We start from the raw sequence: 25,715 nt of genomic DNA on the forward strand, positions 1-25,715 counted from the left end.
CATTATGCTTTAAATAGAAATACAGATCATCTTGCCAAAGAGCAGAGGGCTGTGACCAGGTGACCTGTCCGGTCTGCTGTCCAGGTGCGTCCCATTGATGGACAACTGTTCATTATCCTTAAACCAGAATGGAACAGGCCAACCCTTCAAACAGAAGACATTTCCAAGCAAAGGATGGTCCTCTATAAAAGAAGCACATGGCCACCCTGTCTGGAAGTGCAGCAGCAACCTGCAGTCTCCAGTTAGAGAAGTTAGCCCTTCCTCTCCCTCTTGGTGCTGACGGCAGGTGCCCCATGCTATTGGTGGCATCTGGACCCTCCATCGAGGTGCCCCAGCCTTGGCACTGACTTCTCTCCTTTCTCGTCCAGCTACAGCAGCCTTCCCCAGTGGTACTGCCTGGTGTGTGGACCATGTTGAGCCTTAGAAGAAGAAGATGATGACCTTACTCTTTTTCTATGGTGTAGCTCTGAACTGCTTGCCCACAGCAAGATCACCCTGCGTGAAGATTCCAAGTCTCCCAGCCCGTGATTTGGTAGATCCCGACACTAACCCGTCCATAACAAAGACTGCACCCATCCATTTTCAGTGTATGTTGTGGTCAACCAATTACCGATCCGAGGGGAGGGGCGTCCCCAGCAATCTTGCTACGAACCGGACCTTCCTTCCTGTTAAAGTTGTTTGTTTTTCCTTGCCCACAAGTATACAACTTTAGCCAAGCAATGGTTAAACTGCTTAGCCAGGAGTTTCTCCTTGTTAAGGTCAAAATAATCAGATTCAGATGTAGTTGCTGTCATCTGAGATGTTCCGAGTGCTTTATAAATATTCATGTCCAAAAAACTGTGGTTGTGCGCAAACAACCATCACTCACAATAACTGCAGGGTTTGAGTTATTAATCCTCTCCCTCTTCTGTCCCTCCTGCACCCCACCCCTCTGTATTGATGTGGAAGCATCCCCCAGCCCCTAATATACATGTGCCTTCCCAAAAAAGAATGATCTCCAATCTGTGTATGCCCATACATATTTGAGGTAAGTGCCTTTAATTTATATATACTTGCAGCCGGCTACATGTGCTGGGCAGGCACAAATTTATTTGATTTGTGCCTGCTAAATTCAATTGTAAAAATAGCTGGCTCCCCCCACCCCAATCCACCCACCTTTGTTTCTTTTTTGCTGATTAAGCACTCCTCATATACAGTCATAGGGCTGTGCAGTTTTCATGAGTTGGCCACAGTGTTGTAACTAGAGATCAACTATACAGTCACTAAAGATGTCTTATGACTTGTGCCTGCTCTGGGGATGTGTTGGAAGATCCTGCGGCTGAGATATGAAACTATAGTGTAGCACCCGGGCAGGGAAAGAGGCACCGTCTGGCAACATTTATAAAATTAGAGCCTGGAAAACTTTGGCTAAACAGGGTTGCAACTCAAGGGAAGGGGTTTTGATCACCAAGGCTTAGCTAATGAAGATTCCAGAATGCATGACATTAAAAGCTAAATCCAATCCCTCCTTTTACTACTTGGACACACTCTGAACTGTGGTTCTTCTGATATTTTTAGGAGCCACACTATAAAACCAAAGAGTTACGGCTGTAATTGCAGCTGATTACTAGTATCCTCTTTGGACTCCTTCTGCCTTCCTCTTCTCATCTTGCTCTCTTTGCCTAGAGCTCCAGTTTCTTTTGCCCACATCAGACTCTCCCTCTGCCTTTCCCTCTTCACTTCCTTCCTTTGGAAAATTCTTTCCCGCTTTCCCTCTCCTCAGCCCCCTGCATCTTCCTAGGCTTCCCAGTCCCTTCTCTTATCCATGATACTGTGTCTTCATCCTGCTGGGCTTCTCCTCCTTGCCCTACACTGTACAGGGACGGTGTACAAGACCCCTGACTATTTGCCATGAACTCCCCACTGCTACTCAGCCTGAGATGCCAGCGCAGCACAGCCAGTGACCAAGGCCTAGGAGCTTCTTCTTGCATCACTGGCTCCCACTCCAGTCTTCTAGGCAGCTGTTTATGGTCATCTAGGTGCCATGCCAGGAGGGGAGGAGAGCGGGGCACCAACTGGAACCAGCATTAGCCCATTGCCCGAGCCTCTGCCCCATCCCCAAGCATGCCCCTTTTCTGCCCCCGAGGCCCATTGTGACTGGAGGGGGGCAGCCAGTGCACCCCTTTCTGCAGGGCAGGGACTTGGCCTATGGAGTCCCAGCTCTAAGTTCACAAGACCTTAGAGCTGGAACTGCATGGTATCCTGTTGCTTCTCTGCTGCTAGGAGGTCATGGGACATGGAAGTATCTTTTAGGATCTCTTCTTTCAACCATAGGAAAATGGATCCCTTTCCAACAGACCCATTACAAGGAATCTGTAAATACATTTCAGATCTCAGTCAAAAATGTATTGCTCTGATGTTGTCTTGGGATTCCACACTCGAGAGACATATGTAACAATCCACTGGGACTTGCCAACAGCTACTGAAAAGATAGCAATTTTGTCAGGAAAGAACCACATTCTGGTGTGCTCAGTTTCATAAAATGATGACAAGTTCACCGCCAGACATATTTTTGACCTAACTGCATGTCAACCTAAATTAAGTCTTCACTCTTGCTTTACTCTGACCTGAAAACAACAGCCAGACTTACTGGGGAAGGCCCTAATTCCTCTAGACCAGCCTTTCCTAATCCAGGGCCCTCTAGATGTGTTGAACTACATGTCTGTGGAGTGCCCCAGGTTGCGGATAGCTACTATAAACATGCTGTCTCCTTTAGTACTTTAATTTTCCACCTAGTCCATCTTGAGTGTCTGCCTGCAAAATAGTCGTATTGGGAGTTACATTAATTTTTACAGGAACCATCTGAATTCCTTCTGACATATCTAACTAATTGGATTTTGTTCTAGCTGTATTATGGTCCCAGGGTTTAGTGCTCCTTGCTCCCCTATCTATCACCACCAAACTTGTTGTCACATGCTATCTCAATGCCCTCCAAGTTGAGGCTCACAACAGATGTAATGAGCAGGAAAGGATCAAGACAAGATGTAAACCCTTGGCCTTCCCCCTCCATCTTTGCCTGTCTCTTTCCCCCATCTCCCTCCTTTCCCCATAGTTTACCTTCTCTCTTTTCCAGCTTCGCCCTTTCCATATCCCCCCACCACCTTTCCCCACAGCTTCTCTCCAATCTCGCCTGCCATCTGCTCCCACCACGGAGCTGGCTGCCTCGCAGGAAGTGCCTCAAGCGTGTCAGCAGGAGGTGCCTACAACTGGAGCACCAGGACCAGGGACGATGGAGCTGGATGCGATCTTGATGGGGGCTGGCCAGAGGCAAAGTCAGGAACATGTGAGGATGAGACACCTGCAAGTCCTGGCAGGGTCAGACACAAAGGCAAGGTCAAAAGCAGGCCAGGATCAGATCCCCAGCAAGGTACAGTGGTACCTTGGCTCACAAGCATAATCCGTTCCAGGACTCCAGTCATGACCCAAATTGGTCATGAGCCAAGTCAAATTTCCCCATAAGGGTCAATGTAAATAAGGTTAATCCGTTCTGTAATCATTTTTTTAATCAGGAAAATGTGAAGCAAAGTGACAAAGAACAACAAAGCTCAGAGCCATCTCCCCGCCCCCACAGCACAGCTGAGATGGTGCCGGTCATCCCTGCACGCGCCCATCATCCCTGCATGCACCTGCCATCCCAGCGTGCTGGAGGGGTGGGGGGGAGATGCGTGCGATCGCAGGCGCGCTGGGGGAGAGACACGGGCACGAACGGGGTGCGCTGGGAGATGGAGAGATGGGCGCAATCATGCGGGTTGGCGGGGTGGGGGGAGATGGCCAAGATTGAGCACACCCGTGATCCCACCATCTTCCCTGCACGAGCGCAAATGCGATCGTGGCCATCTCCCCACTCGGGGGGTGGGGTGGGGAGATGGCTGCCATCTTGGTTGCCACCCAATGCAGAGTTCATGACCCACGTCAAAATTTTCACGAAATTTTTCTTTGCAACCCGATTTGGTCGTGAGCCAAGGCGTTTGTGAGCCAAGGTACCACTGTATAGCAAGACCAGGCAAATAGGCAAGAATTACATACTTGGCAAAGCAGGGGCAGACCAGGATGGATTTAGAAACTACGGCACAGCCAAGGGCAGGGCAGGGCAGGGCTGGAAGCAGCATCGGGCCCACAGGAATCTACCCAAAAGCAAGCTGAGCAGTTCAAGGAAGCCTCCGACAAAGCCTTGCAGAGCTCACAGCCGAGCTTCATGATTTGACAGGCTCCAATCCTTACAAGTACTGCAGGTCTGATCCTGGTCCTTCGGGTGCTTGCATGGTCAACCAGGCTGTCTTCACATTCATGTCACCAAGGGGAGCTGTGTCACTGCCTCCGATCCTGCGGAAAAGGACCTCTTGCCTTACTAGGACACTGTTTCTCTTACAATGTAAGACTCAGGCTTCTTGAAGGCATCTTCTTCCAGTCTTTCATAGTAACCGAGAAGGAGGTTTAGGGCAGTAAGAGCTGAGGTGAGTCTAACTGGGAAGAGGCATCAGGTAAAGTGGTGGGCAGCACATGGTTGGGCTCCTACCAAGGGCCCACACCCCAGCAAGGGCCCACTGCCCATAGCCCCATGGGGTCGCTCCTCTTTCCTGCTCTTCTCCAGGCAGCGGTGGGGGCATGGAGAAGGAACTGTGGGTGCTGCAGACCACTTGCTCCCTGGCTTTCTGCTTCTCTGGTGAGCAAGTGGTGGCAATGAAGAGCAAGAAGAAGAGGAACAGGAGCAGTTGAGGTCCATGGTGACAAGAAGGCAGGCTTGCTGAGTGGGGGGGCCCGTGAAGCAACCCTAGAAAACTTGGAGCCAGCATTTATGGCCAGGTGGCTGCATCCATCCCAGCGGCATCCCAGGCAACACATATATGGGGGCTTCAGTTCTGGGACATTCCAGTCCTAACAGCTCATGCCTAGCAGTACATGCACTAACCTCATCATTGAAGGACTTTTGGGATGAACAAATGGGGCATCCGTTGCATCATTTAGAGGAGATCAGTTGCTGTCTCTAGGATCTCCAAGAGATCTTCTGGCTGCCTTTTGCTGGCACGTGCACCCACAAAGCCTGTTAGACTGTCGACACTCTTCAGGGGGCATCGGTTTTAGAACAAACACACATTGCCTTTTGGCAGGTGCAGCTTCTCCCACCCTTTGTGTTAAATCCAGGGGGCTGGTCTGGCTAAGGCACCTAACTTTAGATCTGAGGATGCTTAGAGAGAAACAAAACTACCTGTGTCGAAGCTGATAAATAGTTCATTGAGTGCAGTGATGAAGGATGGATGCAGAATATAAACAAGCTTGTGGCCTTACTGGTTCCCTGAACAGATCAAGGGATATTCTGTGAGTCTTCAAAGCTGCCTAGGTGAGCGATGCATCAGTTTCTCTCCCCCAGCCAAGAACAAACGACAGCAGGTGAGTCCACATGCCACAACAAGCCCCCTCTGCAGTTACCACGGTTCATGTTTTCTTCTGTTTTTTTTACCATGAACTACCCAACAGTTAATCGAGTGGTCCCTACATTATCATGGTTTCCATTCTCCCTGCACAACCCTCCTGTGCAGAGAGGGTCATCGGCCACTGTACCTGTAATTCAGTCCCAAGGTTCATGTCACTTTACTCATCATGCACAGGGGCTTATCATTTTGTCAGCTCCCTCTCCAAGTCCTTCTGCAGCATCCTTTGCCTTCCATCAGGTCATGCCCTCCCTCACCTCCCTGCTTCTCCTACATTTATTGCCGCTGGTCCGGGATGCTTCACAAAGAGCTCATTCCCAGAGATGGTATCCTCCAAAATGCGTCTGGGCTGGCTTACGTCCACTTCCCCGACCTCCCTTCTTCTGGCTTTATTTCAGGCACCAAAAATGTCCTGGTGCCCCCAGTGCCCCTCCCTCATTGCTTTCTTGTCTCACTGATACTTTTTTTTAACATCACACTGCGTTATATCCTGTTATTTTTTTTCTCTCGGAAGGAACCCAAGGCGGCTTACACAGTTCTCGTCCACTCCATTTTTCATTCTCACAACAACCCTGTGAAGTTAGCTGAGAGTAAGTGAGTAAGTGCTAAAGTCACCCAGTGAGCTTCATGGCTGAGTGGGGATTTGCACCCAGAACTCGGAGGTTGGCAGACCAACACTCCAACCACCGTGCCACACCGGCTCTCGCCTTCTTCCCATTCCTCAGCATCAGTCCCCACTTTGTACTTATTCTCCACCAACCTCATTCCCCCCATCCTCCATCACCCTTTCCTCTTACTCTTCCCCTGCTCATATGTCCTCGCATCCCTTTGGGGAGCAGCAAGGGCAATCCTCCTCCCTCCTCCTCTTCTCTTCTCATTTCCTCCTTCTCTCCTCCAGAAAATGCATGGTTCATCCCAAGTACCCACACGTTTGAACCCCTACTCCATCTTCTTCTGCACTTTTGTTGAGAACATTCCGCACAATTCCCACTGAAATGCAGTGCAGTTTTGATTCTGATATGATCAAACCCCCTAAACTCAAACTAAACCCTCCTAACAAGAAACATAGAAACAGAGCAAGTCAGAAGGGGTCTCCCGGGCCATCTAGTCTGACCCCCGGCTCCAGCCGGCTCCTCTCACAACATGCCCACGAGTATAGAAAGATCTTCTATACTCAAGGACAACTTCATTTCAGCAGCGTAAGAAAGTTTGTTACTTTCTTTGAAATATTTACTCATACAGAAACTACAGGTTATCTCAAGAATACCTATTAAAATCTGCTGGTGAGTGAGCTGTGCTGCACAAGAGTTGACCATAATCTAATTGCCTCCCCTCATTACCACATTTTATTTATTTATTTAGAGTATTTGTATGCTGTCCCTTCACATAGCCTCAGGATGGCTTACATTTTGCCTGTGCCGGCATGTCTCTAAGCACCCACATACTTCGGAATGAAAGTAAAAAGCCCCACAACTCAAGACTGACATCTGTGAAAACCACAGCAAGGAGACCAGCTGTCTCCAAAAACACTTTTCTCTGCTGCTGCAAAGCAACAGGTGGGCATTCAGGTGACAGCGGAGAAGATGGCAGCAGGTGGGAACATGCAGTAGCCTGTAGGGGTGAAGCAAGCAGCCAGGCCGAGATGGGTACTAGAGGTTGGATGGCTAGAGAGGCTCCTAAAAGGGTTGCTCTTTCCAGGGGACTCTGTGGCATCTGACTACCAGGACCATGCAAACCATGATACCAGGTTTGGATGTCATGAGAAGCCATTGTAGCAAACAGGACCTATAGAGCACACCATTGTTTCTAATATCAAAATGTACCGTGGTAAAATACCATGACCGGGTTCAGATGATTCGACAAAATAAAAATGGTTAAAAATAGCCCACCTCCATGGCTTTTTGTGTCATGTGAACCCAGTCAATATCTCTTGCCAGGGATTTTATGGTTCTTCTTTCCCCCTGTTCACATGCTGTCCAAACACTCAAGTTCAGACTCCTGCCCCCTTCCTGGGAGTCAAGGGAGGGATGAGGCTGCTTCAACGAGGCAAACAGTTTTATTCTTACAGCAAAGCAACCCTTACCTATGGAATGATTGGGGAAGGCCACTTCAGGGCAACGTATCTAATATGTTGAAGGTCATGAGGCCTTGGCATGGATTCAAGAAATTATCCTGCCTTTTGGGCACTGAGAAAGTTCGTTATACTACCCAATTAACCTTAATAACCTTCCATATATACCTGCCTGCCCCCTAAGATCTGGGTCGGAGGTCCATCTTCGGGAGCCCTCTTTGAAGGAGATCAGGAGTTTGGCTACCTGGAGAAGGGCATTTTCTGTGGTGGCATCCCAGCTTTAGAACTTGCTCCTCAGAGAGGTATGCCTGGTGCCGATGCTTTATTCATTTTGGTGCCAGGCCAAAACCTTTTTATTTTCCCAGTATTTTAAGATATGACATTGTTTTAAAAATTGGCATCTATTTGTTATTTGATTGACACTGTGCTTTATTAATGTATCACTGACCTGAGAACCCAGTGAAGGATGGGATAGAAATGCTTTTAAGAAATAAACAACCTTCTTGCCATTTTTCTAGTAGAGCCCTTCCAATACACCCTGGCATGAAAAGTTGTTACTGTCAAAATCTCCCTCTGAGCTTGTCACAGAACCAAGCAAGATATGGGAGTCCTGCCTTCTTTTTGTATAGTTTATCATATGAGAACCCCTGACCTTCCAGATGTTGTTCGACCTGAAATCCTATCAGGCATAGGATGTCTAGCAACCTCCAGAGGAACAAGAGCTTCCCAGGTCTGCCCTGGACTCCAGAAAGACACTACAGTACCTTACATGGGGTGGAATTTGGATTTTCCATTTAAGGCACCAAAGTATATTGGGCTGTCCCTGAAAGCAAAAACAAAGACTAAACTTCAGGGCTTTCTCAAATTTCTCAAAGACCCGATTGTGCCCATGTGTCCAAAAGGTTAGGGACACCTGATCTAGATCTTCTATCAAAGATCTCCAAACTTTTTGGACTGCAGGCACAATTGGGAATTTGAGAAATTGCTGTGGGCACTGCCACAGAATGGCTCCCTCAGTCGATGAGGCTAGTCACATAATGGCTGCCATCAGAATCTGACTGATCAAAAGTGAGTGAAGGCAGGTAGAGGAATCCTTGTTTAGCAGTCTGCAAGAATGTGAGCTTCACAGGAAAACGCCTTTGCCATGAACCTCAGGGGTTTTCTTGGTGAGAACACCCAAGGAAACCCCTCTGCAGAGACAAACCTTACAACAGTGCTACTTGGTAGAGGTACAGCCACCAACTACAAGTTTCCAGAGCATGGACAGAGTTTTTTATAAGTTGTGGGTCATGTACACAGTTCAAGGCAGTGTTGAGATCCTGACTGGGTGAGAAAGCGAGGTCAATGAGGAATCATTGCAGGCATCAGGAAAAACATCATGACCTTGGGTAACAGTTAAAACAATCAGGAGTTACAGAAATCTAACAGGTTTAAAATGCTGTGATTTTTGCAATGAGAGATACAGAATCATTTAAGGCAAAGGTGGGATGCCCAGGTATTTTTACATTTGAAAAGGAGTGCAGCTTCCGCTGGCTTGTCTGATTCTGGGAGGAAATGCATGAATTCTGGAGGCTGCAGGCTGCCTGCTTTTCCCAGGCGTGTGCAGCCTGGTGCGAAGTTCTGGTCCCTTTCTGGGCAAGAGAAGCAGGGACACCGGAGTTTGATTTTATAGCAAAAAGACACACATACATAACTTTTCTCCACAAAGATTTATTTGGATTTTCCCAACAAGAGTGATGGCGGAGGCTAGGAGCAGAAACAGCAAGGCAAAGAGCTGGTGAGAGAAAAAGCAGCACTAGAGGCCGGTAGGGGGGAAACAAAGCAAAGGGGTAGAGAAAGAGCCAGGCTAAAGGCAGTGGTGAGCGGGGGAGAAACATTGCACTGGAAAGGAGAAGGAAAGAGCAAGGCTGGGGGCTGGGAAGGAGGGGAAATAGCAAAGTGGTAAAAGGAAAGAAACAGCAGGAGAGAAAGCAAGAGAAAGAAGGGCGCTGTCCTAGCATTACCAGCATTTCATTTAAAACCATTTCTGTTTGAAAGAGAGAACTTCATGGATTCTGCTTTGGAGATCCTGCTCCTGGTGACCCTAACACTGGTTAATGTGAGCACATGGGACCCCAGACTGGATTGGGACCATCCCATGTCACCAACATCTCGCCAAGTTGGTGACATATAGATGGGGGGGGGGGTCACACGGAAGTGGGTAGAGACCTGTTCTCCCCTGCAGGGGAAGGCAGGACGTGCTCCAATGGAGCCAAGCTCAAGGAACCAAGGTTCAATTTGGATGCCAGGAAGCACTTCCTGACAGTTAGGACCCCAAGGGTGTGGAATGGGCTTTCATGGGAGGTGGTTGAGGCCCCATCGGTGAGGGTGTTCAAGGCAGGCTAGACATGCACATGGTAGGCATGTCATGAGCGGAGCCAGGGGTCAGACTAGATGGCCCGGGAGGACCCTTCTGGCTCACTCTGTTTCTATGTGAGTTGGGGTGCGTGCATGCTTGCTGTACTTACCCACCCACCCACCCACTCCACCCTTGCTAAATTCATCTTCCCGCCCCATGCATGGGGGTACACAAAGGGGAATCAAAATCCCTTGGCCTCAACAATTTGTAGAGGCAGAAAGGAAACCTCAGCATTGCTTTCGGAACTTTCTGTGAAACCAAAGAAACATAATCACATTAAGGCTAGGCTTGGGTGTTGGCTACTGATGAGAAGGAAGCTGCTTTATAATCCCAGCACTTGATATTCATGTAACTGCAGAACTCACAGAAGGCTGGCAACTGTGCCGCTCTGTGCCAGAGTCAAAAGGATTTCTTGCCTTCGCCCTCCACACCCTCCCCATAAGAGCAGTGGAATGATAATTCATTCACGCAAGCCGCAAAAGATAAGATTTCCCCACACACACATACACATCACTAATCCCTTCACAGCTAGAAGATTCCAGACTTCAAATTACCGTATTTTTTGCTCTATAAGACTCACTTTTTTCCCCCTCAAAAGTAAGGGGAAATGTCTGTGCGTCTTATTGAGCGAATATGAGTGTGCACTAAGTCTGTCAGATGTGCAGCCCATGGGGAAGTGACGGGGAATGTGCCTGTGATTATGTGCCCATTTGATTCAGAATATTTTTTTTCTTGTTTTCCTCCTCTAAAAACTAGGTGCATCTTATGGTCAGGCACGTCTTATAGAGCGAAAAATATGGTATTTCAGATTAGGCTTGTTCCAAATTGCTGAGGACTCGTCTGACCAATCAGGGAATTAAGGCAGCCTTAAAAATATTATCAAGGCAACATCCTTTATATAGGAAAGCCACACCTACACATGTTGCCAAGAGGTATTCTGATCTCAGCACCTGGTGTATGTTCCTTCCCCGTTCAGTTTTTATTTATTCCATTCACACTGATGGATACTAGATAGCTGCCCTCCTGGTTACTTGAAAATGCTGGAAATTGATTCCAGGTGTGCTTGGGATCTGAGGTGCTAGTGGCAGGCGACTTGTGCTCATCCAAATTGCTTGGCCTACACTTCCCATGATCCTTCACCATTGGCTTAAACTGGCTAGGGCTGATGGGAGTTATAGGCAAAGCATCTGGAAGGCTACAAATTGTCTTTCCCTGGTGTAAGGAAAGTGCAAGCCCTCCTCTGTTCTGTTTTCTTTTACTCTGTTCAGTTCCATTCTTTTGTAACATTTATTGTTAAATTCTAGTGAAATACAAACCAGTGTTCTAATATTCAGGGATGTGGTGTGGAACCTCTGAGGCTACACAAATGTCACAGGGAGTGGAGCGGGCAAATGTTCCCACCACTGGCCAAAGGACAAGGCTGTGGGGATTGCTGGCATTGGCTGAGCTGTTTTGATCCGACGAAACAGCAAGGCGGGCAAGGAGGTCTGGAGCAGTGGCGGACGGTCATGGACCATGCGGCCAGTGCCTGGTGTCCTCAAGCTACCTTTGCCCGGTTTGGCTTTCCACAGGGGCTCGCTGCTGAACATTTATAGTCAAACGAGCTACGCACATCTCTAGGTGAACTTAGCCCGAAGTGGAAATGAGATCTGCCTTTAGTAGGGCAGGAAGTGAAAAGAACAAGTTTCTTACAAGGAGAAATTGATGGAGGCATGTAAATATTAATCATAGGTTTTATGTATATAACTACATGCATACTGATTCATTCAGCACTGTGCTACAATTTAGCACACATCTTCATAAGGGAAGAATTTCATTTAAAAATATGAGTGGTTGTAGTTGTAGATTCAAATATTTCTAAATTAGCCAATATCCCACAATAGATCTGACATTAAAAAAAGATAACCATGCTGCTCCATTGGAGGGGGTGGGATCCAAAATCCACAGCTGGGCAGTATGTTTTAGGATCCAACAAATGCCACAACAGTGTTCAAGCTTGGAAGTCACTCAAAACTTTTTATCAGGCTAGACGGGGAAAAAATGTAAGGGGGGAAGGGAGAGAAACTGAAAAGATCTAACTTTGGCCTAATGAGGTGCCCTCAAGGTCCCTAACTCAGAGCTGCTTCTGCAAGACGTTCCCAGATGTTGGTGGGTGTGGCTTGAACCAGGAAGTGACTTCTCCATTCCAGAATCATGTTTGGCGCAATCTGATATCTCCGCCATCTGCAATGCATTGCAAGGTACAGTCTGAAACCTGATAAACCCCAGACAACCCAGGTCAAACTTCTCCAACCTGGTGCCTACCAGCTATCTCGGACCAGAACTCTCACTACCCAATGACCCTATGGGCTGCAGGTAACAGAGCATACCTTGTTGGAGGAGTCTGATTCCAAACAATGCATTCATCTACATGATCCTCGGCATGCTTGCAATATTTGTCCTTTTTCTGCCAGGTGTGCTGTATTTTTTCTACTATTGCTGTATTCTTGGGGGAACATGTGGCTTTTCAGAGCAGAAAACAAATTTCTTTGCCACTAGTACAGCATTCAAGCATCAAAATTCACAGACCTATGAGAGGACAGAGACCAGTGGTAGATACTCAAGCTGGTTGCTTCGCTTACACAAGAGGCATGATCTGATAACTAATCTGATATACTGGGGGACCGCTTGCCAGGAAGAAGCAACGACTTGTCAAGGATCTTGACTGAAAACCAATGCCTCCAATTAGTGATTGTCACGCATATGTTTTGTAGGCTCACATGGGGCTGTGAGCATGTTCTCTCCATGGTACAACAATCTGGAATGTCATCATGTCACATTATCCTGCCCTAACGATCACCAATTGGCTCATTTTTCAGGATTCGGCTTGTAATTAACTGATGGGTTGTGAAGACTTCTGAGTGTCTTCCATTTACTGCCAGAAGCATGGATATTTAAATTTTGATTGATGAGGAGCCTTTCAGCATTGACAGCCGATACTTGATGCGCTGCCATTTTCTAGTTATGCACCAGAAGCATGAATATTTTCTAGGACACAGTCGTGATGCTCAGACCTTCGAATCTGAAATAAGGAGCTGGCATGTGCTTCCTTTAGCTGGATCCACCAAACTCTCACCCAACCAGCAGCCCACCTTACCACAGGGCTCTGAGATCAGCCTGAGTTTGAGAGGAGGTGACATGGTACAAGGGTCCTCTTACAGGACTATCGTGCCTGAACCAGGCAGGGGCTCATGGGCTTGAACCCAGGTCCAGCACTGGAAAACTGACTCTCCAGTTAAGGGTCCCTGAGCACAGACTTGGGCTGGAATTTGGAATTCTGGAGCTTCAAGTGCAGCAGCCAGAAGATTATACAAGGATGAAAGACCAGGCTCCTAACATATATACACATATATGCTAATCTCCATAAATACCATAAGTGCCAAGACTGTGGAACATTGTCATGCATATTAAGGGCATCTTAGGGACATGTGCTTCAGAGTTTTAAATATACTAAATAATTATAATTAATTTAAATATGTCTGCATAGTAGAAGCCTGCCATAATATGTCCCACCACTAGGGGCAGACCACTGGGGCACATTGCTTTCCAGGCCTGGTCCACAATCACAACCCAGAATTTGAACTGAGTGTGGATTGTTGAACCCTGGGTTATACTTGCTTACAGGCCCTGCACTGTGGTTTAGCTATGGGTTGTTAAGCTCAAAGAAACGTGGAAGAAAACCTACATTATCTTATTGGGCTGTGAGATTTTGTGGTTAACAACCCACAGTGAAGCTGTTGAGAGGTCCAGCATTATCAACAAAGCTACACTGCCCCTGCCTCTTTCCTGGCATATGTCAATGTACAGGGCACCCAAGGCTGTTTCCATGCAAAAACCAGGCCTGAATCCGGAGTGAAATGATCCAGATAATCAGTCTCATTCAGATTTCTGGAGTTGCTTGGTAACCACCCTCTCAAGAGCCTTGCCCAGGAAAGGAATATTGGCTACCAGCCTGTAGTTGTTCAGATCTTCCAGGTCAAGGAAGGGTTTCTTCAGAAGTAGCCTCAGTGCTGCCTCTTGCATGGGGCACTCCCTCTTGCAAAGTGGCATTAATAACCTGCCTGGCCCAGCTGGTTATTCCTTCCTTGCTGGCTTTTATTAGCCAGGAGGGGCAAGGATCCAGCACAGAGGTGGTTGCCCAAACCTGTTAAAGCACTTTGTACACATCCTCGAGCTGTACCAACTGAAACGCAACCAATAAAACCAGCCCGGGCTGCACTCAGGATATCTCCACAGATCCAGCTGCTATAACTCTGGAGTCCAAGTCCAGCAAGTAGATTACAGTGGACCCAGGATGGGCCCAAGGTGTCCCTAGGGTCAGAACGTAATAAGCCCCAGACATCCTGAAAAGCTGCACTGAGCATCAAAAGATTGGACAAAAACAGTGAGGTATTGTTTCTTTGCCACCCTCACTGCCACAAAATACACTCAGTTGTAGGCACATACCAGATTGAAAGTTAGCAATGAGAATGGCTGTATTAAGTCCCCAACTTTTTCCTGGAGTGCCTCATGGATCGAGAGATTAGAAAAGCCAAATGCAGGTCTTGTGGCAAAATGTATTAAAAGGGCTGGGGAGAAGCATCTGTCTCAGAGCAGATTAAAAAAAAGAAACCAAAGGATTTTTTTTTTTAAAAAAAAAAGGTTTGGAATTAAACAATTTTGAAATTCTCAAGTCATACTGGTGATGATGTAAAGTACTAAGACTTGTGGCCCTACCAACCACGTAGCAGCTCTTTTGCAGACTGGGTGCTCTTTATAAAGCACAGCACTTCTATGTACCATTTGCACATCAAAGTGTAGAAGCCAATCACTCTGAACTGGGTTCCTTAGAATCCAGAAAGATGGGCCAAAACCCCACACAACAGCAAAGGAAAAAAAAGCTCTCCTCAAAAGGATGTTGAACCTCTTTCAGCTCAGGGATCAAATGCACTTTTGGAAAGCCACATTCCAGCAGTGGGCAGGGTTAAAGGCAAAGGGGGTTAGAACCCAAATACAAGCAATGTTTAAAAAAAAAACCAGAATATTTTATCTAAATGCTCTTCCTGCCAGCAACTCACCCTTAGGAGGGGTCTTTCAGGAAAGGGGGCACAGCCAGGAGAAGCAGAATAGCCACCTTGGAAAGCCTGGGAGGCTGGCCTAGGAAACCAGGCTCAGGTTCAGCCTCTGCAGGGCTGTAATATGGCACTTTAAAAGAGAAGTTCTTCCCTCTCCCAGTGCCTATCCTGTCTTGTCGGGAAACTGCACGTTGCACAGAGTTTGCCTTCTGTAATATGTAGGTCAACTTATCATCACACTGTTTATCTTATTGTCCCTGCCAGAGGCAGCCAGAGCAGAGGAGGCACAGCATGAGGACGTGGGAAGTGGCACAAACTGAATTTGACATGAAGATGACAAAGCAGGAAGCTGGCACTGCCATTTTTGCTGGCAGCGCTGTGCTCTGACCTTGTTTGGACAGCTCCGATGCATACCAGCAAGGGATTCGTCACCTGCTTATACTGGACATCGCCAGGCATGACGACGATGTCATCACGAGATGAAGAGGCTCCTCCACTTCAGCTGCTGCTGCTGGCACTCCGTGTGACCAGAAGGGATGTGGAGCAGTTGCAGGAGTCTTGCTTTTTCTGGACTCCCCAGCTGCAACCACCCACTCGCTTCCATCAACAGCAGTTCTGTGACCATCAAAATAGAGGATCACTGGCCAGGCTCTTTCCTTGCCTGGTATCTCAGGCAGTGTTGAGATCTCTTTCTCTCAACCTTCCCAGCACTCCTCCTCCTCCTCCTCTATCATCAAGCTACTCCTGCACATATGTAAATATGTTATTGCTGGTGCCAGCCAGCTTTGGGAGAAAAAGTGAGACATCCCTGCACCTTCTAGAAATCTGCCAATTGTGTGAGGAGTGGTAGATATGTTTTGCCCCTACCACAATGCTGTCCCATCATACCTGATAAGAGGGAGGGAGGCGGCCAAATGACAAAGACTGATGACAAACAGGAATAGCCAGAACAGTAAATCATGCAGAGAGGCACTAGGCACTCTCCTCTGCAGGAAGGGACTATCATTGATTGACTTATCAGGGACTATTTGTCTTGGAGGAGGACACTACTGGGAATGGCTGAGACAGAATGTGCCGGAGTGTTGGGAAGGTGGAACAGAATATTGGGCACTGCCTACCGATAGAGATAGATGCAGGGTAGGTCAATGGTATGTAGAGAAGTAGACAGAGACTTCCTTTCTGCATGATTGCAATTCCTTCTTGATGTGCAGGTGCCAGAACAAGGTTCAGGCTGTAATCCTTTACTCACTTACCTTCTGTTAAGTCCCATTGAACTCAATGGAATTTATTCTGAATAGACAGGCAGAGAATTACTTTGTGATACTCCTCAGGTGTTTATACAGTGTCTTTTTTTTCTTTTTTGGAAGTTGCACAGAATTCTCTCTGTGATCCTTGGAGGAGGGAATCAGTCGCTGAATATCACTGATGAGACTTTAGGTGGGTGATGGATTGTGGTTCATCCCTGTGATGAAGCCAAGCAGAATGGAAAGTATTTCATTAGGTGACATATAAATTCAGTCTTTATGATGTAAGTAAACGCTCTGGAAATACAGCCACACCTTCCTGTCACCACCAACCTGGGAAGCCCTCAAATTGGGCCTTTGAAACCTCAACATGAGATCGGGTTTATGAAGTCGCAAATCTAGCCGCTAATGCTGCTCGAAATGAGGAGATTAGAATAAGGCACCGGCTTGTGTGGGAGTGGAGATCGATATAAAAATATGTGACACTGCATCTCAAATGGGTTTCTGCAAAGGGAAACTCATAACAGATCCATGATGATTATGGAGCTGAGTAAGTAACTGAGTTAGAACCAAATTAGAGAGCTGCAGAAGCTGGCCGGCTGCCATTCATGAGATGCAGGTAATCAAGTGACAAGTGAATGAACAGCGAAGTATGATCCCAGTCGACACTGATGCAATAACGTAACATTTTATTGGAACCTGACTGGTGTCTTCAGTAATGGTTTATGCAGCATGCGCATGGGAGGGAGGGAGAGCAGGGAATGAATGAGGCTTAGAGAGAAAGTATTTTGCATATTCCCAAAAGGAACGTCTATATTGCGCTTAAATGTTAATACACACACGGTGTGTGTTCGTGCAACTATTAAATACAAAAATAGTAAAGCATAGCTTCACAGGTTGCAAGATACATTTACATTTTGCACAGCGTGCCAGCAGATTCTTGGATCAGAGCCATCATGTAATATATCCAGTTGCTGGACTGTCCGGCTTCAGGTTGCTCTTATTTGAATGCTTCTCCATATTAGGAAGAGAAAGAGCAAAAACATCCCTATGGTTGTGACAGTTCTACAGTAGGAAGAAAAGCGCTAGGATGTAAGCACTTGCTAAAAATGCAGGCTCCAGTCCAGCTCTGTGAGTGTTCATGTGTGTGCCCACACGTGTGCATGGCACCTGAGATCACAAGGCATCACAACCCTATCCTTGCACAAATCTGTCATTGTATGAACTCTGGTCTCCAGCTGTCCCATCTCTGGACCATTGACCAACGGTTCTCTAATGCATGCATGACTCTAGCTGGGGAGGGACTAGGAAGGAACCATGTGCACGGATCCAGTTTTGTGCACATAATTCCTGGCACACCTAGAGATGTATGCACATAAAACATCTTCCTGTCAAGTAAGGCCCCAGGTGGAAGGTCAATCAAAAACATAGGACAAGTGCCTTGATCCTGTTATTAAAACACAGCCAAACTCCACTTCCTAGTGAAGAGTTTCATCGGGGGCAGGGATGGCGGATGTTTTAAGGCAGCCTGAGCAACTCAGGCGGCTCTTGGCACCTAACCCCATGGGCTGCCCTCCTGGCATTGCTGCTTTGCAATTCAGTGGCACAGAAGCAAAAAAGAAACAGTGGTTTGCCACTAAAATTCACCAGCCACCTGCAAAAGAGGCTGAAAATGGCAAACCACACTTGTTTTCAGGCCAAGTTCTAACATGGTTTGCTGCCAATATTTAGTGGCAACCCCCCAGTCTTTTTGCCACCAGGCTAGGGTGGTACAAGAGCAGTAGAGGCTGGAAAGGTGCATGTTGCCCACCTCTAACTTCTGAGCTGAAATTGGCCCCCAAAGCAGCTTTATCTAGATTAGCCCAGTGGCAGAAGTCAGCACCACAGGGCACTTGCCAACGCCCTTGTCCCAGTGGCGTCCCACCACCCATTTCTGGGACCTGCTGGCCTTCTCCACCCTCTGCTTGCCTCTTCATCTCTGAGCAGAAAAAGCCCTGGGAGAAGTAGCAGTGACCTCCACATGCTCTGTCTTCTCCTTCTAGGAGGGGCTGCATATCAAGTCCAGGGAAAGAAACGAGTGAGGAGCCAGAACACCAAAGATGAGAAAGGAGGGCCCATGGAGAGCATCTGGCCCAACAGCCTCCCACACCCTGAAGCCAGCACTGCATGGAGGCCCTATCACACCTGGATAAAGAAGCCAACAAAGGACGCCTCATTCATCCATAAGGAAAGGAAAAGAATCACTGTGGCCCCTTTTCTGGCTGGGCCTGACGTGGTTTGTCGTTCCACATTTCAAGGGGGTTTACTAGACTGGGGAAGGCTGTTCCGCGAGTGACTACTTGGACTAGTCCATCTTTGAGCCTGGCTGCAGGCCCTTCCCCCGACGTGGTCCACTCGTGCTGTAATCGGTAACGTGGCATCAGGAGCTACCAGGGCCAGCCCTTCTGTGAAGCACAGGGAGGCTGTGGCCTCAGGCAGCAAATTTCAGGAGCCATAAAACGGCAGCAAACTGTCGGTTATTTACTTCATTGCATTTCTACTGCCAGGAGCGAAGAGAATTGCTTATGGGATTTTCTGTGTCACTTGCCAAAATAGTATGGCCAGCTTTAGACACTGTGCACCTTAATTTGGCCGGGGTGCAGTGGAAGGGCATATTCAGCTATGCCACAGGTAATACAATACCTTGGGCCAGGCCGGGTGACCTCTCCACTTGTGGTCTTTCATGGACACCTGGATGTAGGGCTTTCTCTGCGGTGGCGCCCAACCTATGGAATTCACTCCCCAAAGAGGTCCGCCTGGCACCATCGTTACTGGTTTTTCGGCGCCAGGTAAAGACCTTTTTATTTAAACATCATTTCAATTGTTAAAACATATGATCTGGCCTGGGCAACTTCTTCTTCCTTCTCTTTCTCCTCCTATATTTTTATTTTATACTGATAATTTTAATTTTGTATTTGTAAATCAATGTATTTTTTTGTATTTTTATATTTAATGGTAATTTATTATGTACTATTGTATTTCAATGTATTTTATCATGTTGTAAGCCGCCCCGAGGTTTCGGCAAGGGGCGGCATAGAAATGTTATAATAATGATGATGATGATGATGATGTAGCTGCTGTTGCTATCCCAGGGTGCGACTTTTCCCGGAGTCCTTGCCTTGGCAGTAAAGCTTTCCTGAGCCGAGACTGGAGGGAGCTTCCGACCCTCACAAATTCCTACATTTGACAGCAGGCAGCTATCTCAGCACTTTGTGTGCTTCGTTGGCTTGTCCTCTAGGTCACTGTTCTTCCACCCGAAGGCCCAAGGTCGTGTATAAATTCCACCTCGTTCCATCTACCGAGGCAAAGTCATCATTGCTGTTTTGTTCAGTCTTGACCAATAACTGTCTTAGGCCATTCGGGGTACGACAACAGGGTCAGCGTCTAGAGCAGAGTTCAAATCATTTCCCACATTTTGCAAAGGCTGCTCCTTTGCTGCCACCAAGTGTACGCTTGCAGGGGGTGGCAGACAATCAGAGCTCACTGACAAGAGCATCACCTCCAACACACCCCTGTCACATCCACTTTGGGGGTGCACTTAAAACAATCTCAAAAACTGCACAGTGCATCAAGTGGCCCTTAGCAGAAAATGCCATTTTATGGCTTTAAAGGGATGGAAGATGGGCATATGGCTTTCAGCAATGGCCATTCACTGCCCCGATCAGATGCAACTGATCTTCGAGCAGCAGAGCTTGGGGTGAAGCACAGAAGATGGGCATCCCAATAATTGTGTCATTCTGGAGCATCAGCACACAATCCTTTGGGGCCTGAGAGCCAAATCCGGTCTTGCCAAGGAAGTCCAGGGCCAATGTGTGCGCGCACATGAATGGACATGCATCACAGGCATACCGGGATGGGGAGCGGGGTGGAGATGCTTGTACAAGCACAGGGGTGCAGGTGGGAGAAATACATACACACTTGCCTGCACCAGCGCTGTCCCAGCACCCTCAACACACTCGCTCTTTTATTGGCACCTCAGGATGTTGGACAAACCCTCAACGGATCCAAGTAAGTTTGAAGCCAAATGGGCTTGTCCAGTGGAATCCAACCTGTGCATTCTGCCATGAACCAGCTTTTATGTGGATTCCATGGACATGCAAACTGGGGGTACACTAATTTGTGCTAATCTGCATCTCATTTGGTTACTTGTTTGCATAGGCAAGCAAGCACCAAGGGATGCACGGCCCCCAGTGTCACGGGTAGCATTGCAACAAAGCTCCCCGAAATCTGTTCCTCTTCAGTTTGTGGACTTCCTGTCAAGCTTGGCCTTCACTTAGAAAATGAGCCAAGCCAAACTGAGCTGAAAGGAAGCCTGCAGACACTCAAGGAATGAAGGCTGTGTAACCAGCAACTTTCTTCCACATCACATGCAGCAACATAAAGGCTGCAAGTCACATGCCCAGAAGAGAGATGCGGCTTGCACAGTGCTCACCTGAGGCTCAATTCCTCGCGACTGCTGGGCATGCTCACCTGGAGGTCAGACTCATGGCCGTGAGAAAGCAGGCTGGAGTCCCAGGAGCTGAGCCCAGGGAATCTGATGGATTCCCACCCCCAAAATAGATCCTTTGCATGTTCTTAGGCACAGGTTCTGGTCCATGGAGGGATTTTGGATGGGGGCAGTGGTTATGGTCTTAGTTTAGGAATCTCTAGCTCAAGGGGTTCTGGGATGTTGGCTTTAGGCATGTTTTCATCTCAATCTAGTATGTCTGCAGCTTCCACTACTGGTTAATCCCTCTCCCTTCACACTGGATTCCCTTCTGTGCACTACTTTTGGTTTTGAACATGACAAGATTATTCTGATGTGTGTGTTCTTAGACTCAGGTGGTTGGACTCAGAAGCAAATTAAAAGTAGCAGAGACACAACTTTTGGAACCCAGCCTTATGCCTATCTAATAAAATCGTGGGTAGTGGTGCAATTTGGTGGGGCTGGAGAGGACCCCTTAGTACAGATAGGTAAGAAATTTGTTTCAGTTCATTCTTGACCAGAATTTGCCTAGTTCACAGCTTGCGGGTTGAACACAGGGTGTGAGGCACTCTGCGGTTGAGACCTACACATTCCCAAGCTTGCAATGTGAATTGTGGATCAAACACCTGCACACACAACTCCCACACTTTTGAAAAACATATATGACCAATGAAAAATTTGTGCCCTTAGGAAAATGCATCTAAGAATATACATGTGGGGTGGGGGGGAACAAAATTTGCTATCTGGTATGGACTATAAACAGGACCAGCTTTGAGGTGGAACACAGGAAACTTCAGTGAGCTCAAGTTCTCCTGATTGGAATATCCCTCTTTGGCTCCTATGGATGTCATGTTTCTCCAAACATAAAGCTGGCAGCTCCCCTGGAAGGGTGCACCATTACCACCACCCTCCACCCCATTTCATTCTTCTGAAATGTGTCATCCTACCCTGAATTTTTAAGATTGTCAACAGAAGTGCCTGGATCTCTGCTGAACATCTGGTATGCTCTTCAAGGAAAGCCATTTCAATCTGCACTCCGTCTAATGCACAGATACAGGATGAGTTCAGCGCTCATGGGGAAAGTCGGGGTTTAAAATAGCATGTGATGTGCCCAAGAAACATTTTTGTAAGGGAGCATCTTGCTAGTGTCCTTTTACAGGAGTGGGGACCGGGTGCAGGGGTGGGGGTGAATAACTTGTCATACAATGCCCTCTTCTGGCTCCTTCTGAAAGTTGGTTCTGTCCTTTCTTAGCTACATTGGCAGAGATTCTATCCTTCTAATATTTCCCACATTAAACATAGTTGCTTGAAGGGGTCACATTGTATGTTGATGAAGACTTTTCTTGAACTGATGGCTAGAGCTAAGGGGCTAATGAAAAACGGGGAGTCCTTGTGTTCGACTCATACATATTTAGGTTAGTATTCCAAGCCCTCCAAAGCTGTTATTATCCAGCTCAGCAATACAAGCTCAGGGATACAGCCAAAGTTCAAACCTCATGATGCTCAGTTGCATTGTCAAGTTATATAACCATATGTATGCATTTTATTGAAATGGCTGCAAATGTAAGATGAGAGCTGCACACATGTGCACCGAGCAGCCTGGCTACCCAGCACCAGCTGCTTTTAGGCACACATGCAGAGCTTCTGTCTCATTAAATGCCGGTTGATGGCGGGGAACTGTAACAGCAGAAAGGAATGTATGGATGCCGTTCGACCCTTTCCATCCGTGTTTCACAGACCATCAAGCACCTTTTGTTCTACCAATCCACTGATTTACCAGAATTGATTTACCAGGATTTACCAGGATTTCATTCTACTCGCACTAATGTGCACTGACACAAGTGTGCATCAGCACTAGTGCAAGTGCTCGATAGTACTAATGTGCATTAGTGCAAATCCCCATTCCAAAGTCAAAAACTAGTAGGTTAGTCTGTGCAATCTGCCTGTCTCAGAAAAAGCCAGTCTGCTGCAGAATTTGCAGGCCAGATGCATGGAATTGCACACATCTGATTTGGTTGTAGGTTTCTCCAACAGCCTATCGCCAGATCACCTGATAAAGCAACTTTTATTTGGTATTGTAGGGTCAGTCCTTGCAAATGTTTTTTTATGTGACAGTTAACCAAAGCAGAGTGATTTGCAATACCACGTAGAATAGAATAGATAATCAATACAGAAAAACAGCTAATAGTAAAAACATAATAAAAATTTAAAATCAAACTTAAACAGCTACAACTAATATTAATTAAATGTGGTTAATTTAAACAGCTGACATAATGCCCCAATATAATATTAAAGGGAATTAAATGCCCTGTCACAGAAGACAGTCTTAACCTTGTGCTAAAAAGACAGTAGAGTTGGCACTAGATGGAACACAGTGTAAAGCTTATTCCACAATTTGGGGCTGCCGCTGAGAAGGCCCTCCCACCAGCTGAGCCTCAGTCAGAGGAAGGCCCCATATCTTGACAGGGGTCTTGGGTAGACTGAGGTTGAACTTCCTTCCTAACCAGGCAAGATGTTCAGTTTAGCAACAAACAAAAAGAATGAGAGGACTTCACATGGCACACTTGATATATATGATTTGAGCTTTCAGTTAATGCAAAATAGCAGTGTCTACTGGAAAGATGTCTCCAATTCCTCCCTGTAGCAGGTGCCTCAGAAATGGCTTCTGCACAAATGCTACTGAGAGAGGTCACATCCTGAAGGAGTAAGACGTTTCTAAGCTTGCAGGATGCCTTGCCCCATTCTGCCAATTGAGCAATGAACACAGATGTTCTGGGCTGCAGCTGCTATTCTTTTCTGCAATGCCAGTTCCTGGGAATGATATCGGACAGCCGTTAGGACCAAGGACTTCACCGCACACCCAGGATACCTCTGCACAATTTTGTGTCATCTGGAGCAGGGGTGACCAATTACTGGCCTGTGGGCCAGATGCAGCCTTGAAACACTGCATGATGCCTCTGGCATCCCTTTCCAATTCGTAACAAAGGAGTGGTGGGCACTGTGCTCCCTTGAGTGGAAAGGCAGCAATGGGTCACACAATCCACCCATTTTGTGAAGCCTTTGGTGCAGCTAGTCTGACCCATCTGTTGGGGGGTGGGTGTCAGATCATCTCAGTCTCTAGACTAGGATCAAGACCAGAGCTGAGCAACCTCCAGCCCTGGGCCAGATCCATGCTTAAGGTGGGCCCCACCCAGCCTGCCACCTTCCCTGCCACCTTAAACTCTGATTTCAGGCAAGGAACTTCCTTTCCTTCCATGCTGCAGTGAGGCTTTCGAGAGTCTCCATCAGTTCCCTACAGTCTGGAGAAGCCTTCTTCAACCTGGTGCCTTCCAGACCTTTTGGACTACACCTCCCAGCATGCCTGGACATTGCGTATGCTGAGGTTCATGGGAGCTGAAGTCCAAAACAACTGGAGGGCATCGACTTGGGGAAGGCAGCTCTGGAGAATATAGTTTCCACACACACCCCCTCTGTATTCACTGAATCCAAAGAATGGCCATTGTTTATTATGAGAGAGTCATAATTAGTCATCAAGTAATTAGTAAATGGGACTAAAGGTGGCGCAGTGGTTTAAACCACTGTGCTGCTGGGCTGGTTGATCGAAAGATCACTGGTCGAATCTGCACAACGGGGTGAGTTCCTTTTGCTCCGTCCCAGCTCCTGCCAACCTTGCAGTTCGAAAGCATGCAAATGCAAGTAGATAAAAAGGTACCACTTCGGTGGGCAGGTAACAGCGTTCTGTGCGCTTCGGTGTTTAGTCATGCCGGCCACACGACCACGGAGACTGTCTGCGGACAAACGCTGGCTCCCTCGGCTAGGAAACAGAGAGGAGAACCGCCCCCTAGAGTCAGGCATGACTTGACTTACCGTCAAGGGAAAACCTTTACCTTTACCTTTAATTAGTAAAAAATAAGTAATTACTAGTAAATAATAAATAGTAATTATTTTAGGTGGTTGAAGTACTCTGCTGTTATTGTCTTGTAGTCATCCCTCTGATTCTGGTCGATACTAACCTCCAAGTTGCAGGCTGGGGGGAGAGATTGAAAGGAAGAAGAGGCCTGCCTGAGGCAAGCTGAGTTTGAGGCAGACGTCAAATCAGAGATTCCTGACGGGTTGCTCAGTCTCTTCACCACTGCAGCTGTCTTCCCAGCAGTGCTCCTGGCATCTCTGACATTTGCACACGGAGGTGAAGGCAAGAACAAGGTGAGTCCATGCATACATTGGTATGTGCACAGAACTTCCACACAGTCGGGAGACCTGTTCAGCCACACCTTCGCCCATACCCATCAAATCTAGGTCAGGCACAAGCGCTTTTTGCCACATGCGACACATGATGCAGCGTTTGGGAGAAGCAGGCTTCTGCCACAACGGCTCTTCCCTCAAAACCATCTACCTCAATAAAGACAGCACGGAATGGCATTTTGGGGCATTGAACATGGAAGCACTGATGTCATCTGTTGATCTCAACAGGTCTAGTCTGTATTAAAATTGTTCTTGTTGTTCAATTTATTTTTGGATCCTGTATACTGCAAAAGGTGTTGTTCTATTTTTACTGTAATTGCAATTCATGTATTTGGGAATTGTTGTGAACCTCTCACAGAGCTTCAGCTACAATTTAGAAATGAAATAAAAAATACATAAAGAACTAAAAATACTTTTCAGAGGTTGGGAGGTAGCACTGAGGGAACATCCATTTCCACAATGGCCATGGGGTGATGGGAGGGAGACCGAGGCTTGAGTCTGCTGCTTCAGAGTACTTTATACAGTACCTAGAAACAGACAAAAAGCAGTTTTTATCAGCACTGCAACGTGTGTGTGTGTGTGCACGCACGCCTTCCATAGATGGACTGTGAAGTCTCTGTGATACTCAGGATCGATCTCTCTCTCTCTCTCTCTCTCTCTCTCTCTCTCTCTCTCTCTCTCACACACACACACGT

The 25,715-nt window shown here is 47.2% G+C and overlaps 1 long non-coding RNA gene across 1 annotated transcript in view; it reads right to left on the minus strand.

The window, feature by feature from the left end:
* The window catches only part of LOC123028089, a 77,586-nt gene extending 62,363 nt beyond the window's left edge, over window positions 1-15,223 (minus strand). Inside the window, exon 1 of the long non-coding RNA XR_006415621.1 lies at window positions 15,034-15,223. This is a non-coding gene — a long non-coding RNA (uncharacterized LOC123028089). The remainder of the gene's footprint in view (window positions 1-15,033) is intronic.
* Window positions 15,224-25,715: the final 10,492 nt, after the last annotated feature.

The sequence above is a fragment of the Varanus komodoensis genome, unplaced genomic scaffold, assembly GCF_004798865.1.
Source record: "Varanus komodoensis strain SLA01 unplaced genomic scaffold, ASM479886v1 scaffold35, whole genome shotgun sequence".
In the NCBI taxonomy this organism is placed as follows: domain Eukaryota; kingdom Metazoa; phylum Chordata; class Lepidosauria; order Squamata; family Varanidae; genus Varanus; species Varanus komodoensis.